The following is a 17312-nucleotide window of genomic DNA, read 5'->3' on the forward strand; positions in this document are numbered from 1 at the left end:
AAACATGGTCTCCGAGCCGCCCAGGCCCTTGCATTCGGACATAAGAATCGATAAAAACTCCAAGACAACACTAATAACACACGATGCCTTCATGTTAAAAACAATGTGCATAAGTACACTATCAAACTTCTCCGTATCAACTAAGGCTATATGAATGAAGAAAATGTTAAATTATCTTAATTGTTATCAAAAGTCGTTGACTTTAGCGTGTCTAAGATAATGTTCAATAAAGCTTTTTATAAGCTGTCAAGTTGCTCTATATAGGAGAAGTCTTATGGGACGAATGCCTGTTTTTTGAGTCCGCTGGCCGCAGACACGCTCAAGTAAACCATTCATATAAGGCGAACTGTCATAATTAAACTTAATAATGAGGCTCCATCGATATTTTTTGCCGATACCGAGAATCATCATAACTTAACGTCAGTTTGATGAGCGCCATCATGTCTCAAATTTAATGATTATTATTATGTAGAGATTTCCATACAATGGTTCAGACATTGAGAGTTACGAGGTAATAGTTAAGGGTTCCTTGTGAAATGTATCGGAATTGTCCATTCACACATTGTTGCTCTAACATGCATTCATGTTTTAATTAATATGTGTCTATTTAAGAAACAGTTACAAAAATGCGGCGAATATGTTGCGCAATCGAGTATTTGCTTCCTTGTATTGTTAAGTCAGATATTTATAAGCATCGCGCATAAGTGAGGTGGGCACAGGCTGTATAGTTAAATATATTGTGTTTTATATGAAAGCCTACATGCACCTTTGGAAGCACGCGAGTAATCCAATTCTCTTTATTCCGAGATGAGCGTGTAAGCATGTGTGCTGGCTGTCGTATATTTTTGTAAGTGAACATTCAAAATCACAATGGCGGTTCTGGCGGCGAGTAAGTAAACTCGGTGTCAGTTGGCCCGGCGTGTGCGGCAGGCCGCGGCAGGCACTGAGCCTCTGCTTGCTGACCCGTAATTGCCAAGTATTTTATTGCACTATCTCAGAAGTTTTATGTCATTCAATCCACGACTCTTAATTGAATAAGCGACATGAAATTTACAACCGTCATACGTTTAACTCGTCCTAGTTAAGAATCTTTGACGTTTTGCGCGCGTTCCTCTGTGTGCGTGCATTAACTTCTTCGGGGTTCAGCAAACGAAATACTCACTTACCATTTACTATTCGTATTTATTTAGTTGTATTGTATGTCTCGAGACCGCTTTCTATCGCAGATTACTTGTACGTGGGTAACTTATATCAGGAATCACAACATGTCTGTATTTTTCTTGGTTAGAGAGAATCTTTATAAAGATGGGCATTGAAATGATGCAATATTGGTTAGGTAAAAACCAGTACAAGTGTTTGATACGCGCACTGTGTATTTAGCGCGTCTCGGCTGATCACTGGTCGTTACTTGATTTGGTATCAATTAATTTTATACAGTAAATTTTCCAGTCATCGATGAATAACTATGCTCTATAATAGGAAGTTATCTAACAAGTTTGTTACATATTGCTGCAGATCTTGGCAATTAGGACTATTTAAATCATTCGATGCAGCTGTTATGATATATAATATATGATAATCCTCAATCATACATTATTCTAAGAGCACAAAATACTTCAATCCTTGAATCACAAAGGCAGGCTACTACATATTTTCAATATCAACAAAATGACTGTGATGTTTTAGACTGAAAAGATTATGTAATTGTTATCCTCGCAGCTACGCTCGGGTTAAAGAAAAATCTTAATTAATGAGGGATAATCTAACTATCTTCACGAGAATAATTTGTTAGATAGGTAACTTTCGATAGTTTGGGAAGTTTAAAATGCATTCGCATCAAAATAAGCCTATCAGTGTGACAATCTTTTAAATCCCAATAACCTCGTTTCCATAACGTACATAAATAAGTTTGTGTTGACGTTTGACTTTACATAACCCGCCATGATTTATTGAAAGAGTGTCAGTAAACATCAAGTTGAAAAATGTCAGCTTCTTATTTATGTGTTCTAATAAGGCTATAAATATTGATTTTAATTACGCGTCACGAGTCACCGATGACAGTTTGTTAAACGGGCACCAGTTAACATATACGGCCGTGGCCTGAGTCTATATAGGCCATATTTATAAGTAATCACTAACATTAAGTTATATTATGATATAATGCGTGGAAATGTTGAAAGAACTTAGTATAATGAGCTTCATGAACTACCTTTTTTGGAAAGATAGATATGACAAAAGTGTCAGTTCTATTTTACATTATGTTCCTAGCAATTGTAACGCCATTCTTCGGGTGATTTTGACGTCAGAGATCTTTGGTCTTTGAAAATAGACAACCGAATGTATGAAAGTTAAGTTTTCATACAATTTACTAAAGATGTGAAACATTAATTAGTTGTTTTATTATCTGTATTTTCTATTTTAATTAATTAATGCCGTACAGAAATAGGGTGTGGCAATACTTGTTCCAATTTTATCTCCATATTTTCATCCTCCAATATTCCACCCTCCTTTTTAATTATTTGCTATCTTATAATGCTACTGTGTTCCTGAACACAATAGCAATACCCAGTTTGTATATGTATAAGCAGAATCACGAATCTCGTACAGGTAGGTATGACATTTGTGTCCCAGACTGGCTGGCTTCTAATAAAGGTCCACAATGTAAGGGAGCAACTTGGCCCGGTTCACCCAATTAAAGATGAATCTCCCAGCGGATCATGTGACAACAAGTCCTGATGAAATATAACCAACTTGTCTCCGGCAGATCGAACCGTCTTGATACTCTAATAAACATTAACAGTTATGCTTTTACGAAAACGTAATAACCTCTGTAATAGGAACGGCCCTTTTTAGCGGCTTGTTGTTAACAGTTTATAGCGAAAAGCTATAGCAATAAAATATAATTAGTTTAATAGAAAACTTGTGTTCAATTACATTTAGTACGTGTATCGTTTCCTTCGTAATGCGTTATTCCATGTCAAGTGTTAATTTATTTAGCATTCATGCCTTTTTATGCAGTGTAGAATGTGACTTTTTTAAAAGTGTTCCCTTACACGAGGATCAAAACTGTTAGTTCGAAGTATAAAGATTTGCTAACTTCCAAAATGGGACTGACATACCAACGTAGGCAACATGCACGTTATATATTTCAGTATGAACTATCGTATTTTTATTATAATGAGCATTAAGAGTCGCTCCCGCGTCCCAAAAAGGTTGAATATTTGATGGGTCGTCTCATATTTTACTCTCATCCCGAAGCCGAAAGCAGACATATAAATCAAAGACATGTTTGCAAAGAAGGCGACCGCTCCGCACGTCTCTGTAATTGCCGCAAAAACACACATTGTGTGATTTTCGGAGACGTTGGCAAATTTCCGAATATTTTAAAACCAAAACCGCTAGTGACGATGTTGTCAGTATCGGCAATGTCATTTAAGCAGTGAATATTTACTCTAAGTTAATCCTGTACAATCTACATAATTGGACATCTCAAAATACGGATATTCAATAGCTACCTATAATTATTTTAAATATGTCTCCGATTCTGAGAATGTTAGGATAAAGATGCGGTGGGAGCAACAGGTAGGTTATAGTTTGTTGGTCGAGAACTGATTAGCAAAGCCGTGCGCGGATCTCTCAATGGCACGGAGCTCGCCCGCTCTCGGGTGCGTCATAAATTTCCATTGATTGGATTAATCTGATTTGGATGTCAATTTTGTAAGGAAAGTACTGGCTCTTTATAAGAGAGAATACAATCATGAGCCCTCCGAGAGTTCACGTATTCAGATCTCGATGCATAATAACAAATATATTGTAACAGCCCAGTGAATATATCTACGTCCTGTCGTATGCGTATCTAAATTCATGTTTTTCTTATTTTCTACTGATGCAATCGTTAAGAAAACAAAGAAATATTGGTACACCTTTGTGCGCTTGAGACGATTAGGTTCCGGGTCTAAGAATTATATCAATGCAAAGTCCAACTAGATAGGTACTATTAATTATTACTTATTCTAAAACTGTTTTATAGGTTTTGAAAAGTTACCGAGGACATGATTCACAGCTCATAACTGTTGTTGATGAGTCTTGGACAGATATTTGAACTACTCAGTTAAATTAATGCGAGTGAATGTAGTGTATAAAAACTGGGTATTAAAACAGGAAGGTGGAACTGAGCGCACCGTTCACATCCCGTATGCGCACCCGGACACTGCATACTGTGAGTTACCTGTTTGTTTGCTTTAGCTTTTCCAGTTATGACATGTACGGACCACTTTTTGTAGCACATATTCATTTGCTAGTATCAAGCCATAATATATTATCGCGCACCATATTTAATTTCAAAAGGCACTCACCCATAATCTGTGCATACCGGCGCGGGCGCAGGAGCGGCGGCAGCGGCGGCGGCGCATACTTTGACAAAATTATGATTGAATTATGCAATGTCAGTATCTAGTGGAGCGGTTCTGCGTAATTCATTGTAAAATTTATCGACATCAGCTGCGTGCCCTCAGTCACAAACGAGGATATTTCCCACGTCAAGTTTGATTGCGATATCATAGTGAACGATGACATTTGAGTACGTACTAATTTAACCCTACAAGAGCGGCCGCGAGCCGTGCGCTATCTGCACATAGATACAGAGTCGTTATTGCCATACTGCGAATTTCTCCTTATATTTCTACGCAGGAAAGTCTATTTTTCAAGCGGTCGCCCCGAGGAGGTAATCACGCAATGCTGGCCTCTTAGCGCTGAGTAAACAAATCTTCGACATTGTATCTGTTCGCCTTAACTCTCTTTATTCAAAGGAACATTGTCAAGAGAAATGTACGATTATTGTAGTGTTTTCTTATGGATTGCGTTACGAAAATATATAACTCTCGGGCTACACTAAGGAGGGTTTCACTATCTTTTGCCGGCTCCACATTATTGCCGTGAAGCTCCGTGAACAGACGCGAACGTGAATGTGGACGGTTTTCACGGGGTCCACGCGCGTTCACGCCTGTTCCCCGATCAGAGTCGGTATTAAAGTCCCGTGACAAAGGGTTCGCGCGGCGTTCACGCATACACATACACATTCACGGCCCCGGCGCAGTTTACTGTGGACTATAATTATGTATTATATAATTACGATGTATTTCTGTCATCCACCATCTTCTTTTCGAACGTTTTCTTTTAATAACTTTCTTGTTTTTGACATCTATATAGTGGTATCAGGTATAGGGACACAGCAAATAAAGTTATCGCAGCAGCAGCTTCTACGTCCATTTCGCGGAGGGCTTCGAACTATTGTGAGCATTCCGTGAATGTGGAGGGCATGGAGTCGGTCCGTGAATTCACGGCGAGAATACGCGCGTGAATTCACGGCAATAATGTGGAGCCGGCATTTGATTTCATGTTGTTTATCAATTCGAACAGGCCAATAGACATATTTGCTCTCGCGCGCCTAATCTATGTCTGCGCTCTTTACAAGATCCACGATTACCGCCAAGTTAATAATAAAACCTTATAAGGTTCTGTCTAAGTGGAGAATTGTGAAGATTGAACAACTCGAAACAGTTGGTTGTAGTCGCTCGGTAAATACATATCTATACATCCAATAATATTGAACAAATATTCTAGGCGACGGAAAATAAAGAATGGATCAATGGCTCCCGAGATACCGTAGTTCTCACAATCAGCGGCTAACATCTTTGGCTGAAGACGGCTATAAATTTCAACAATCATATAGTCGGTCATCTTTCTTTGTTATCATATTAAAGGGACGGCATTCCATCGGCGTAATTATGCAAAAAGCTGGACCGTGGCCGCGGCGGTCGCCCTTTGACAACCGCATCATTATACTTGACATAAACTACGATTTATGCGATTGATTTGTTAATAAATATGAATTATCTTCATCTTAATATTTTTTTTTGTATTCGCAGGAGACTACCGTCTTTGTGGTAGACAAAGACGGTAGTCTCCTGCGAATAGCTAGCCTTTAAGCTAGCTAATTATTGAATGTTTATCGATGGAGCGACATTTTTTTCCAATTTGATTCAATATTCGATGTCATAAGTAACATAAGCAAGCAATGCAGGGAGTCTCCGGTCCCTCGAACAAGAGCAAACGAATGCGTAATTCGCTGAACAGTGGTTAAATTAGCTGGCGATGCGGGCGTCTTTATAGTCTTTAAATTGGCAAAAAATCGAGACAAGCTTCGACTGACACCGATCGCGGAGGCATCAGCGAAACAGGTGTTATCATAAACATACATTTTGCGATAAAAACAAAATAATTTTCATGAGTGGCCGGTAGGCGCGAACTGCCGTTCGTGTCGCCGACACAATGGCGATTTCATAGTTTTTTTTTGGTTCGTCGTCGGCGTAAAAGCCGACGATATTAAATTTAGTAAGCGGAGAGGTGTCCGAAATCTCACGCAGACGTGCGATCCGCCACACATATTTCCATCTGCACAAAAAGCGGAACTATAGCCATAAATATGTCCAAATAAACATTAGTCGTCGTCCGACTGAAAAAGGTTTCGCAGGGTTCCGTTGGCTCCGCAATTAAATACTAACATTTAGACAAACGTCGTCATTACATATTACTTTATTGTCATGCCGTTTTAATATATCAAAAAGAGCGAAATAAAATTCCACTACTTGGCATTTTTTTCGAGGAACATAAATATTATATATTAGTGGCTTTCATCGATTCATAAATGATATGTGTTATGTCTAAGTGTAAGTCAAGGCCGTCTGGAATGGTCAGCAATCAACTTTCGATACCTCTGCTCTACAAAGAAAAATACACATCCAGAATATTCTGGACATATGAAATCTTCGGAAGGAAAAACATGAGAAATGAAAACAGTAATGACGAGGTGTTGTGTGTGAGGTGTACATTGTATTCACTAACAAGTAGTGGTAGCGCGGGCGGTGCGCCGAGCGGCGTGTGCGCAGTGTCGCGCGGCGGGCGCGGCGCGGTGCGCGGTGCGCGGCCGCAGCGCTGACAGCCGCGCCGCGCACACGATAATATGTGTACATATGTAACATTAAACTGCACAAATAAACGAGACTTTCACACTACATGGGTTCAAGAACAAGTTTTTCCATAACACAAAAGACGACACTGAATAGTTATAGCTGCTTCGCGGCCTCGCCGCATAATCCAATAAAACAATCCGCGGAATGTACCGTCAGAACAATATGTGTCATTGCCTATTACGACGATCAACTTGCTCTCACCTGGATATCAAATTACGCGCATTAATATGTACGGCGAAGCTATTCTTTATTTACTGTTATTTTATCTAGTTACTGGCGTATACAATAAAGTAAAATTTCTTATAACCGTGTATTAAAGCACTCACAGACACCTGCTACAGCCATATAACTAGAGCTCATATTCCGCGTTTAAAGTAATTATTTGACAAAATCCACTACGAAAATTACAAAACAGCAAGGCCCTACATCAAAATAGATGTTTTATTTAACACTTTTTTTACTATCTGTACAAATGAAATTGGCGACTGAATCTCAAAATATATGAATTTGATTCAATGGAAAGGCAAGCGGCTTCTTTCTGTTATTCCAAGGGCTACCACCGGGGCATTCGGCCGAGACATTTTTTATTATTTTTAATATTATATATGGCCGCATATTCTCGACTTCACCAAAATATTCCTTCATATTTTGTTGCGTTTAAAATAACATATTTTTACATAAATAGGATTTATCATGTTTTGGGCACACGGTTATTTTAAAAGGATGTTGTAACGCGATTTAATCTTATTGTAAAATTTAAAAAAATGCGAATTAATTGGCAATATTTTTTTTAATCAAAATCCTCTCTGGAGAAATTCAGGAAGAAAATCATGAATACATTATTTGGAAAACATGAAAACGAATTAATACTATTGCCATCTCAAAAAAATATTTCCTATATTTCAATGCTAACAATGTTCGTTTTCAGGATATTAAATATTTAGGTATAGTGCAACAAGATCAACTATCAAAATGCTTGAAACGTTTATTTTTCCGTGGCAGAACTTAACCAAATGACCGCAGCAAATGAACAAAACTCACAGGAACATTTTTTCAGCAACTTTAAGATCATAACGCTAACACGAGGGTTTAGCGGGGCCCTTTGGAGTATCTGTTCTATTCTGTACGTTAGTGAGTCACTTGTCCCGGCCGGCTAGCCCTGGATCATCCATTATGCACGTCGGTAACACATGTAGCCACTCGCCTCGCTAGCGACACCTTTACCAGACTTTACCATAATTGTCTGTACACACCTACTTATCGTCCACAATGCGGTATTATTAAACTATAATAAATACAATTTAATATGAACATGCTGTTGTGTTGGTATCGCGATGAAATATGTACTATTGTTTTTGTGTCAGTTACTTTTGATACATTTAGGTGCTGCTTACGTGTAATTAGTCATAAATAAAATGTCTTGACCACTATCTATCATCAATAATGATACGTTTGTATATTTCATACATACTTAGCTATTTCACAAAGGGACTTTGTACCTACCTTCGACATAATAATATATACTGATTTAAACACTTAAGTGTACCAATAAATTATTAACGTACTAGCCAAGTGCACATCACATCAATGAATTAGAAATACTTTGTTCCCTGTATCTAAGTTGTTTGGCGTGATTTGTCTCCATTATTTTCTCTTTTATTTTCATTCACACGCCGCGTCCAAGTTTGCCCTTTCCTTTTGTCAAACATAAGTTTCTATTGTAAGAAGTGTCATTGTTATGCTACCACCTCTACGGACAAGGAATATTTTTAAAATACTCTTCTTTTGCCTTGTAGAGGAAAATAAGTTTGAGTCCCTCGGAGCCCGAGCCTAGTGTCGTGTCTTTGACTGTGTTTTGGAACAAGTGAATGCGAATGTATGCTCACTCGGAGATACAAAACTTTTTATTGTCTCATAGCCAGTTTGCGTTCCGAAACAAAGTACGTACTAATGAATTACGACGTACAATGTTACATTAGGATCAATGACACTGTGTACGTTGTGTACACTGAATGCGTTCTGTAAACGTGTCATGTAATATTATACGTATCAAATATGGGCATTGACAACGATAAAACACACCCAGTACTCTTTCATTAAGATCTGGGGGCACGGAAGTGCCCCCGCAAGTCGAGCAAAAAAAAAGCGGCACGGCCGTAACATCCTTTTCTCGAAGCAATTCGGGCTATTTTTGACACCCCTATAATTTCGTTATGGATAAAACAAGAAGCCTGGATTTTCAGCAACTAATCAGTCATTGTATAAACACGATATATATAAAATTTCAGTCAATTTGAACCAGTAGTTTAAGAATGACAACTTGTTAAAATTTTGAATTTTGTCACTCACTGATTCACTGACTCACTGACTCACCGATCATCAAAAGTCTAAGGTACTTCTAGCAGACTTAGAAGCTTAAAATTTAGAATACAAATAGGGTTTAGTGTTTTTAACATGGGAAAAATTTAATATTTTCTAATTTCGGTCCAGTTTTCTAAATACACCAACTGCAACAATAACTTTGTAATCCCATATAAATGTATAAGATTACAAGGTTATATTTGCAGTTAATGAATTATTATTACTGTAGAAAATAAAATAAATAGGTGTAAATAGGTACCTACTATATGAGGCATAACGGGAGGGGGTAAAGGGTGGGTAAGGGTGTTTAACCCATGAAACTGAACAAATTTCCCATAGGAAAATATGTTGAATGATGAAAAAAAACGTCTTTCCATACAAATTGGACTTATATTCGCTCTACAAAAAGAAGTGAGATGCCATCAAAAACATTCTGTAAAAACCTCAAGTCTCGCCGTAAAAAGTTGTGAGATCTATATAATACCAAGTCGATTAATCTATTTAGTCTCTACTTAAAGGACCTTCTGTCTTAAGTTATTACGTATGTTATTATCATGCCAATTTAAAAAAAAATACCTTTAAAACAAATAGATCGACTTGGTCATCGCAAGAAAACACAAATTCACCATTAACATTTCAGGAGCATTAACTTCTCGTCGTGCTGTGTAGTGTGATACATACTAATAATCAAATCATGCGATGGCCAGGTCGGTCTATTTGTTTTAAAGGTATTTTTTTTTAAATTGGCATGATAATAACATACGTAATAACTTAAGACAGAAGGTCCTTTAAGTAGAGACTAAATAGATTAATCGACTTGGTATTATATAGATCTCACAACTTTTTACGGCGAGACTTGAGGTTTTTACAGAATTTAATTTACAAGATCATACTTGTCCAACAAAATGCCCAAAAAAGTCTTATACAAGATGTTGTCTTGAGAAAAAAAAGACAATTAACGAGATCAATTAACGATTTCTGTGTCGAAGCATTTTCACGGTTGTTCCTTGAATAAAGACGAGCCTCCTCAGAAACATCTCTCCGTGCTGTGAGGAGATTCCGCCCGACTGGTGGATTCGAGTGAGATGACTGGTTAATTGCCTTGTACGCAGTGCACGTACCGCCGCTGACATGTCACAAGACGTCTGCCACCGGCAGCGGCGATCCCTCAACGAATTCCAATCGGGAAGAGCGAAAAAGACACGAGCCGAGCATGCGCGGATAAAAAGTTGCTGCGCCGGAGCAGCGCCGCGGGAGGCACCGCACCGCCGCGCTCCTGCCGCCCCGCGCCGCCTGCGCCTCATGCGCAACTGAATCACACGATTAAAACGTTCACTACTATGCTATACATCCTTTTATTAATCTTACCACCAGTCATTCATGTTCAGCACAAGTCCTTTTTATATTGATCCCATCTCGCAGCGGCGGAAACGCGCAGATCGTTAGTTCACATCTGTCTGCATCTAGCTATTGCACCGACACTGTTACTTCCTCTAACAGGCGATTGGCAAACAAAAGTAGGTGTAACTGTTCACATACGTCATCTTTCGAAGTAGGCAGGTATGTATTTGATGCAAAATGTCCTAGTTCCCAGTATTGTTTCGGTCGATTTAAAGAATTGGCGGCGAAAGGCGGGCCGGTAGGCGCGCGCCGCGACTCACAAAAACAAAGCCGTCTGGTGCGCGGACGCGTATCTACCGCGATGAAAGACATTCGCAAGTTCGCGATTGAGCACCGCAAGTCATGCCGCCGACGCCGCCTCACGTGTACTACTGAAGCTTAATGACGCATGCCTACCTTACACAATATTTTCCTAGAAGGTCGAACTGATCGTACAATGCATCCCGTTGAGTGAATTAAAGCAAATATATCGTACGGACGGGTCCGTCATGATGCTATTTACATATAAGTTTGAGAAATGAAGTAAAGTAGGAGTGCGTGAGGGAGCACACCGCGCCAGCATAGCAATGGGCTTGCTGCGTCTGCAGACGCCAGCGTCATACGAATGATGCGATATAACGGATCGACCCGATTATTTCTGTCCATTTCACGACTGTTTAATAGCAATGTTAAACTCGGCGAAAGCAAACATACACGCCCTGTTTATCGAATATTTTACGATCTTTACCGGATTCATTTTAAAATGCTAAGCTTTGTGGAAGCGGCTGAAAGATTGTTTGATTCGAGCGCATGTTGCTAGTTTTACTATTTCTGATATTTATATTACACTTAGTCATTTACCATTCTGATTTACCTGCATGTATGTTTATTCAGACTCGGGTGTTTATAATACACGAATACTTTATTTCAAATAAGATTTACTGTTCAAGAAATAATTTGGCGTTGAAGCATCTGGTCGAGGTGTGCTTATCTAGTTCTTTCGTTACCAGACCAATAACATCTTACACTATGTAATTTTTAATACGGACTTCAGAGAATTCTTATATCATTGCAGACATAACTAGTTTAAAATAGATTTAATCTACCTATTTTGTATCTTTTTATTTTCTCTTTCTGTTGTGGCTAAAGTTGCTGAGCAAATTTATCACTCTAAATATGACTGAGTAGAGTCCATATCTATACGTTACAACTGCAATCAGTCAAAGCCTAGTACCGCTAATGTCAAAAATAAATTAGTAATAAAGAAAAAATGCTTTTCTAAATTGGGAAATCTTCGCATATTTTCGCAAAAAAATGAGTTATACTTACATTGTAACCACGTTTTCTGCAAATGCCGAAATGTTTATTCCTTAAATTAGTAACTACTAACGCAGAACTAGAAGCAACGCTCAAAAGAAGAGATAGCTAAACCTGAAAACGAGTAGAAGATTCTCTATAATAAGGTGTAAATTAATTTGTATGCAGATACATATTATCATATAACAGCTGGTTAATCAGGAAACAAACCCCAATAATCTGAAAAAAAAGGTCACCAACCTATGAATTAGTAAAGTGTTACTGTCATAGTTTATCAGTTGGCCAACATACGCGATACTACAGATAGTCCCTTGTTTGTAAACTTTGATAGATCAACGTGCATAAATAACAATGTAATTATAATTGGGGTACTAATGTGGTTTTTGTGTTACTCGCACCGTCTCGCTTCCGTTCAGGTGACGACTGACGATATCATCTACTTACATATTATTCTAGCTACACACTTTGTAAATAATTGTAGAATGGTCACAAGGCTTTAAATTAATCGTCGAGCAGATAATGCTTCACGGTTGAGTGTCATTTACATGGACGACATGAGTTTGGTGTTATTTTTTTGTGGCAGTTTTATTTAGTAATAAGTAGGAATATTTATTGAGACTAAGTTTATGTATGCGTAATGGTATGTAAAAAAACGGGCGGAATTCGAATTTTGATGGTTCTGTACGAACGTTTTAAGAAATTTAATATCAGTAAAGAAAGTAGATAATTGCGTTGGTGAAATCAGGTAGACAAATGATGGTAATGCGTTCGAAAACAGGCTGTAAGCGGCACGAAGTACAAACCTAAACTAAAATCCAATTTTAATATGATAGGATATGATTTTGCTAATAGATATAGGTAAAGCAACTAATAACTTACAATGAGGAGTTACCCAAAGCGAAATTCAGTAGGTAAAGGTAGCGGTTTGGAGGCGCCCATAGCCAGTTGCGCTCACCGGTCGGTAATCGATCTGTGGGTTAAGCAACCATTGGCGCGGTCATTCCATAGATGGGTGACCGCATAGTGGTATTTGAACTGGGCGTCTCAGTGCTTCGGAGGGCACGTTAAAAGTCGATCCCGGTTGTTGTCTACTAAGATAACAGTCGTAAAGCCACGTCAAAGGCCTCTTGGGCGGCTTGAACAACTTTGACACTAGGTTGACCACTGACCAAACGACAAATATAATAATAAAGTAAAGGTAGAGTTCGTCTAACCTAATTTAGAATTGAACACCATGCTAATTTCATGATGAAATGTGATGTTTCTATATTATAATTAGTTATTACCTAGACACTATTATAGTGATAATTAACATAAATGTGGGATAAAAAGGCAGAGCAATCGGGATGTATTACTAATGGAGAATGAATAGGAAATGGCAATGAGTGAGAAAACAAAAGAGGAGCAACAGAGTATTGTAGAATAAAACTTGAAATTATGAAAAGGAGATTTTAAACAAAAAAGAAATCTAAGGAAACACCAATCTAAAGTGTAGGTTTTTTGACCTCTCCACAAAAATATTATAAAATGACTATCTGCTGTCAAACCTTTAATGTATGAACAGCTACGTGTGGAAAAAATATGCAATTGTAGCTGAGACGTACTTTAAGTAGTTATCTTTCTATTTTGAAAGCCCGATTACAGACAGTTTCAACTGAAACAATTGACACCGGCGAGTACTTAGATAGTATTAGTAACCTAAGGTTAGTCCTCCAGTAAAAACTTTTAAGGATTCTCACTACTTGAACAATGAATGTAATAGATTAAACGTGTTCAAAGACTTCAGGTATTTGGTAAAAACTGTAGAACCAAAATATTTTTGAATTTTGGCTTTTCTATATATTATTTTGATGATGATTTCTAAATAGTTTCTTTAGGACAGTTTTTGTCCTTGGAACTAAATGAAATTGTTTATTTGTTTATGTTGCATACTGTCATTTGTGAAAGTCAAAGTTATAGTAACAGTCGCTAGTTCCAAATGTAGAGTCAGTGAAAAAATATATCTAAAAACTAGAACCTAGATTCTTTCGGCCCTCTGCTTCTAATTGTAAAGTGGATTATTCGATTTTGTATTACGATCATTCATAGTAACACTAAAATTGGTAAGCAACATACAGAACAAAGAAACGATATTATTAATAGATAGAGAGATATTAAGATTAAACCAATATGTAACGTCTAACCCGAATACCTATCAATAAAACCTAAATAACAAATACTAATAAGACTTATTAATTCACGAGTAAGAATAAAACTAGGCACTCCTCAACTTTATAGTACAATTCTAATGATGTATAAATAAATATTCTTGAGCAATGTTTTTTGTCATTGACTTGGCTATTGCTTAGTTGATTTTAATTAGCACAAGCCACCCACAGAGCTGAGCATTAACTTACTACATTAACTGAACATGCACTAATATAGAGGAAGCAGCTTATATGGACGTTAAGTTATCAATCGCATTACGATCCACAGATATAATTCTACACAAGAAACAAAATGTCCTTATAGTCTCTCGTAACTCGTCTGAAGTGAATCACATAATGTATCAGAAATTCAGTATTTTCCCACAATCTGGGGGCACGGAAGTGCCCCCGCAAGTCGAGCAAAAAAAAAGCGGCACGGCCGTAACATCCTTTTCTCGAAGCAATTCGGGCCTTTTTTGACACCCCTATAATTTCGTTGTGGATAGAACAAGAAGCCTGGATTTTCAGTAACTAATCAGTCATTGTATAAACACGGTATATTTAAAATTTCAGTCAATTTGAACCAGTAGTTTAAGAATGACAACTTGTTAAAATTTTGAATTTTGTCACTCACTGATTCACTGACTCACTGACTCACCGATCATCAAAAGTCTAAGGTACTTCTAGCAGACTTAGAAGCTTAAAATTTAGAATACAAATAGGGTTTAGTGTTTTAATCATGGGAAAAATTTAAAATTTTCTAATTTCGGTCCAATTTTCTAAATACACCAACTGCAACAATAACTTTGTAATCCCATATAAATGTATAAGATTACAAGGTTACATTTGCAGTTAATAAATTATTATTACTGTAGAAAATAAAATAAATAGGTGTAAATAGGTGCCTACTATATGAGGCATAACGGGAGGGGGTATAGAGTGGGTAAGGGTGTTTAGCCCATGAAACTGAACAACATTCCCATAGGAAAATATGTTGAATTATGAAAAAAAACGTCTTTTCATACAAATTGGACTTATGTTCGCTCTACAAAAAGAAGTGAGATGCCATCAAAAACATTCTGTAAAAACCTCAAGTCTCGCCGTAAAAAGTTGTGAGATCTATATAATACCAAGTCGATTAATCTATTTAGTCTCTACTTAAAGGACCTTCTGTCTTAAGTTATTACGTATGTTATTATCATGCCAATTAAAAAAAAATACCTTTAGAAAAAATAGATCGACTTGGTCATCGCAAGAAAACACAAATTCGCCATTAACATTTCAGGAGCATTAACTTCTCGTCGTGCTGTGTAGTGTGATACATACTAATAATCAAATCATGCGATGGCCAGGTCGGTCTATTTGTTTTAGAGGTATTTTTTTTAAATTGGCTTGATAATAACATACGTAATAACTTAAGACAGAAGGTCCTTTAAGTAGAGACTAAATAGATTAATCGACTTGGTATTATATAGATCTCACAACTTTTTACGGCGAGACTTGAGGTTTTTACAGAATGTTTTTGATGGCATTTATAAATATTCCTACCAAAGGTTCAATTTCAATGGTACAAACAGTTTTTGAGTCATGCTTTACATACAAACTATCCCCACTTTCCTGTTTAGAATATTACTGTGATTCCATAACTAGCCGAAAAGTGAGTCAAACAGGTGATTCTCTCGTGACCTGTATAATAATGGACATAAATTCATTGTATTCATAATGACATATAATTATCATCGCGCCGTAGATTATGACCGCGCTGATTAAATTTTATGAATAATTTACTTGTGCTCCGGAAATCCTAACAATTGTCTGTCGTCCGTTTAATAATGCCGCTTTTGTTATTTTTTCCTGATATTATTAAAAAATATGCAAATCGATCGCGGCTCGACAGGATGTTCATTTTAGTAATAATGTCGATGTATTTGCATGTAAATGACGCCTGTATCCGCGGATGTTACAATTACAAATTGTAATGTGCAGCGTCATAGTTGTAAACAAACTGCTCACATCACATTATAATAAATATCGCTCTCCTATTATTTATAACAAATTAGATGTAATTGTTTTAATAGTCTCTTCAAACATAAAACTAGCGAAACAATAAAATAAACGTGCGCATATAAAGATAAATAGGTATTAGTTTAACAAGCTTGAATGTAAAATTAAAAAACTATAAAATAAAATTATATGGGGTGTGCGCATAAAACTTCAAGTCATATTATTATAATTTACATAATTCAAGCGTTTAGTAGAGTCATAACATTCGTATCTTACTTGTCTTGTAAGCTCAGTGAAAGACCCAGGGTTCCGCTATCAGCCGATAGATGGCGCGACTGGTACCATAACAAAACGTTCGCCGTTTGTTTGGGCTGCACATGTTTTCAGTAATCGCAACTCAATATTTTATTCAAAACGATGTTTGTTTGACTAACTCGTTGTGAAGTTGAAAATTAGCGTAGACTCAGTTATCGAGGTTTTTGTAATTTGTAATAGAGTATTTTAAGATAAGTTACTGTGAATGCAGGACATAAAGAAATGTAATAAGTATGAGTAATAGTGTGTGTCGTTGGGTGTCATCAAAAGTGCAATGTAGTGGCAGTAGAGAGTGCAGGGTCGTGGTGCGGGAGGTCAGGCGCGGGCGGCGGGTTGCACGCTGCAGGCTGCACTGCACGCCCCCGGCCCGCCCCACGCCCCCGCGCCCCGCGCCGCTCGCCCCCACCTCTCCTACGACCTCACTTGTTTTGATGTAAGGTGTCCACTGGCCACTATGCAAAACTCATGGCTCGCCGAAGAGGTGGGAAGTGCGCCGTCCTTGTCGGTATTGTAGCTAAGATAAACTTTTGAATTTGCACGCTCCCGCCGCATCTTTTTATTGAGTAAGCGTCTGTTATTTCGGTTAAGTGCACAATAACTTGTGCGGCTAAGTGTCGGGTAAACGTTATCGCGTTTTTAAATAATCGTGTGCTTTAACTCGCACTTGCTAGTTGAATAAAAATTAAAACGATAGCACTACGGCGCGAGGTGTCGGCTC

The 17312-nt window shown here is 37.6% G+C and overlaps 1 long non-coding RNA gene across 1 annotated transcript in view; it reads right to left on the reverse strand.

Annotated features, from left to right (window-relative positions):
* The window catches only part of LOC142986799 (uncharacterized), a 33406-nt gene extending 22269 nt beyond the window's left edge, over positions 1-11137 (reverse strand). The window contains exon 1 of the long non-coding RNA XR_012960427.1: positions 10761-11137. This is a non-coding gene — a long non-coding RNA (uncharacterized LOC142986799). The remainder of the gene's footprint in view (positions 1-10760) is intronic.
* Between the last annotated feature and the right edge of the window lie 6175 nt (positions 11138-17312).

Source organism: Anticarsia gemmatalis, chromosome 3 (genome assembly GCF_050436995.1).
Source record: "Anticarsia gemmatalis isolate Benzon Research Colony breed Stoneville strain chromosome 3, ilAntGemm2 primary, whole genome shotgun sequence".
NCBI classification, from domain to species: domain Eukaryota; kingdom Metazoa; phylum Arthropoda; class Insecta; order Lepidoptera; family Erebidae; genus Anticarsia; species Anticarsia gemmatalis.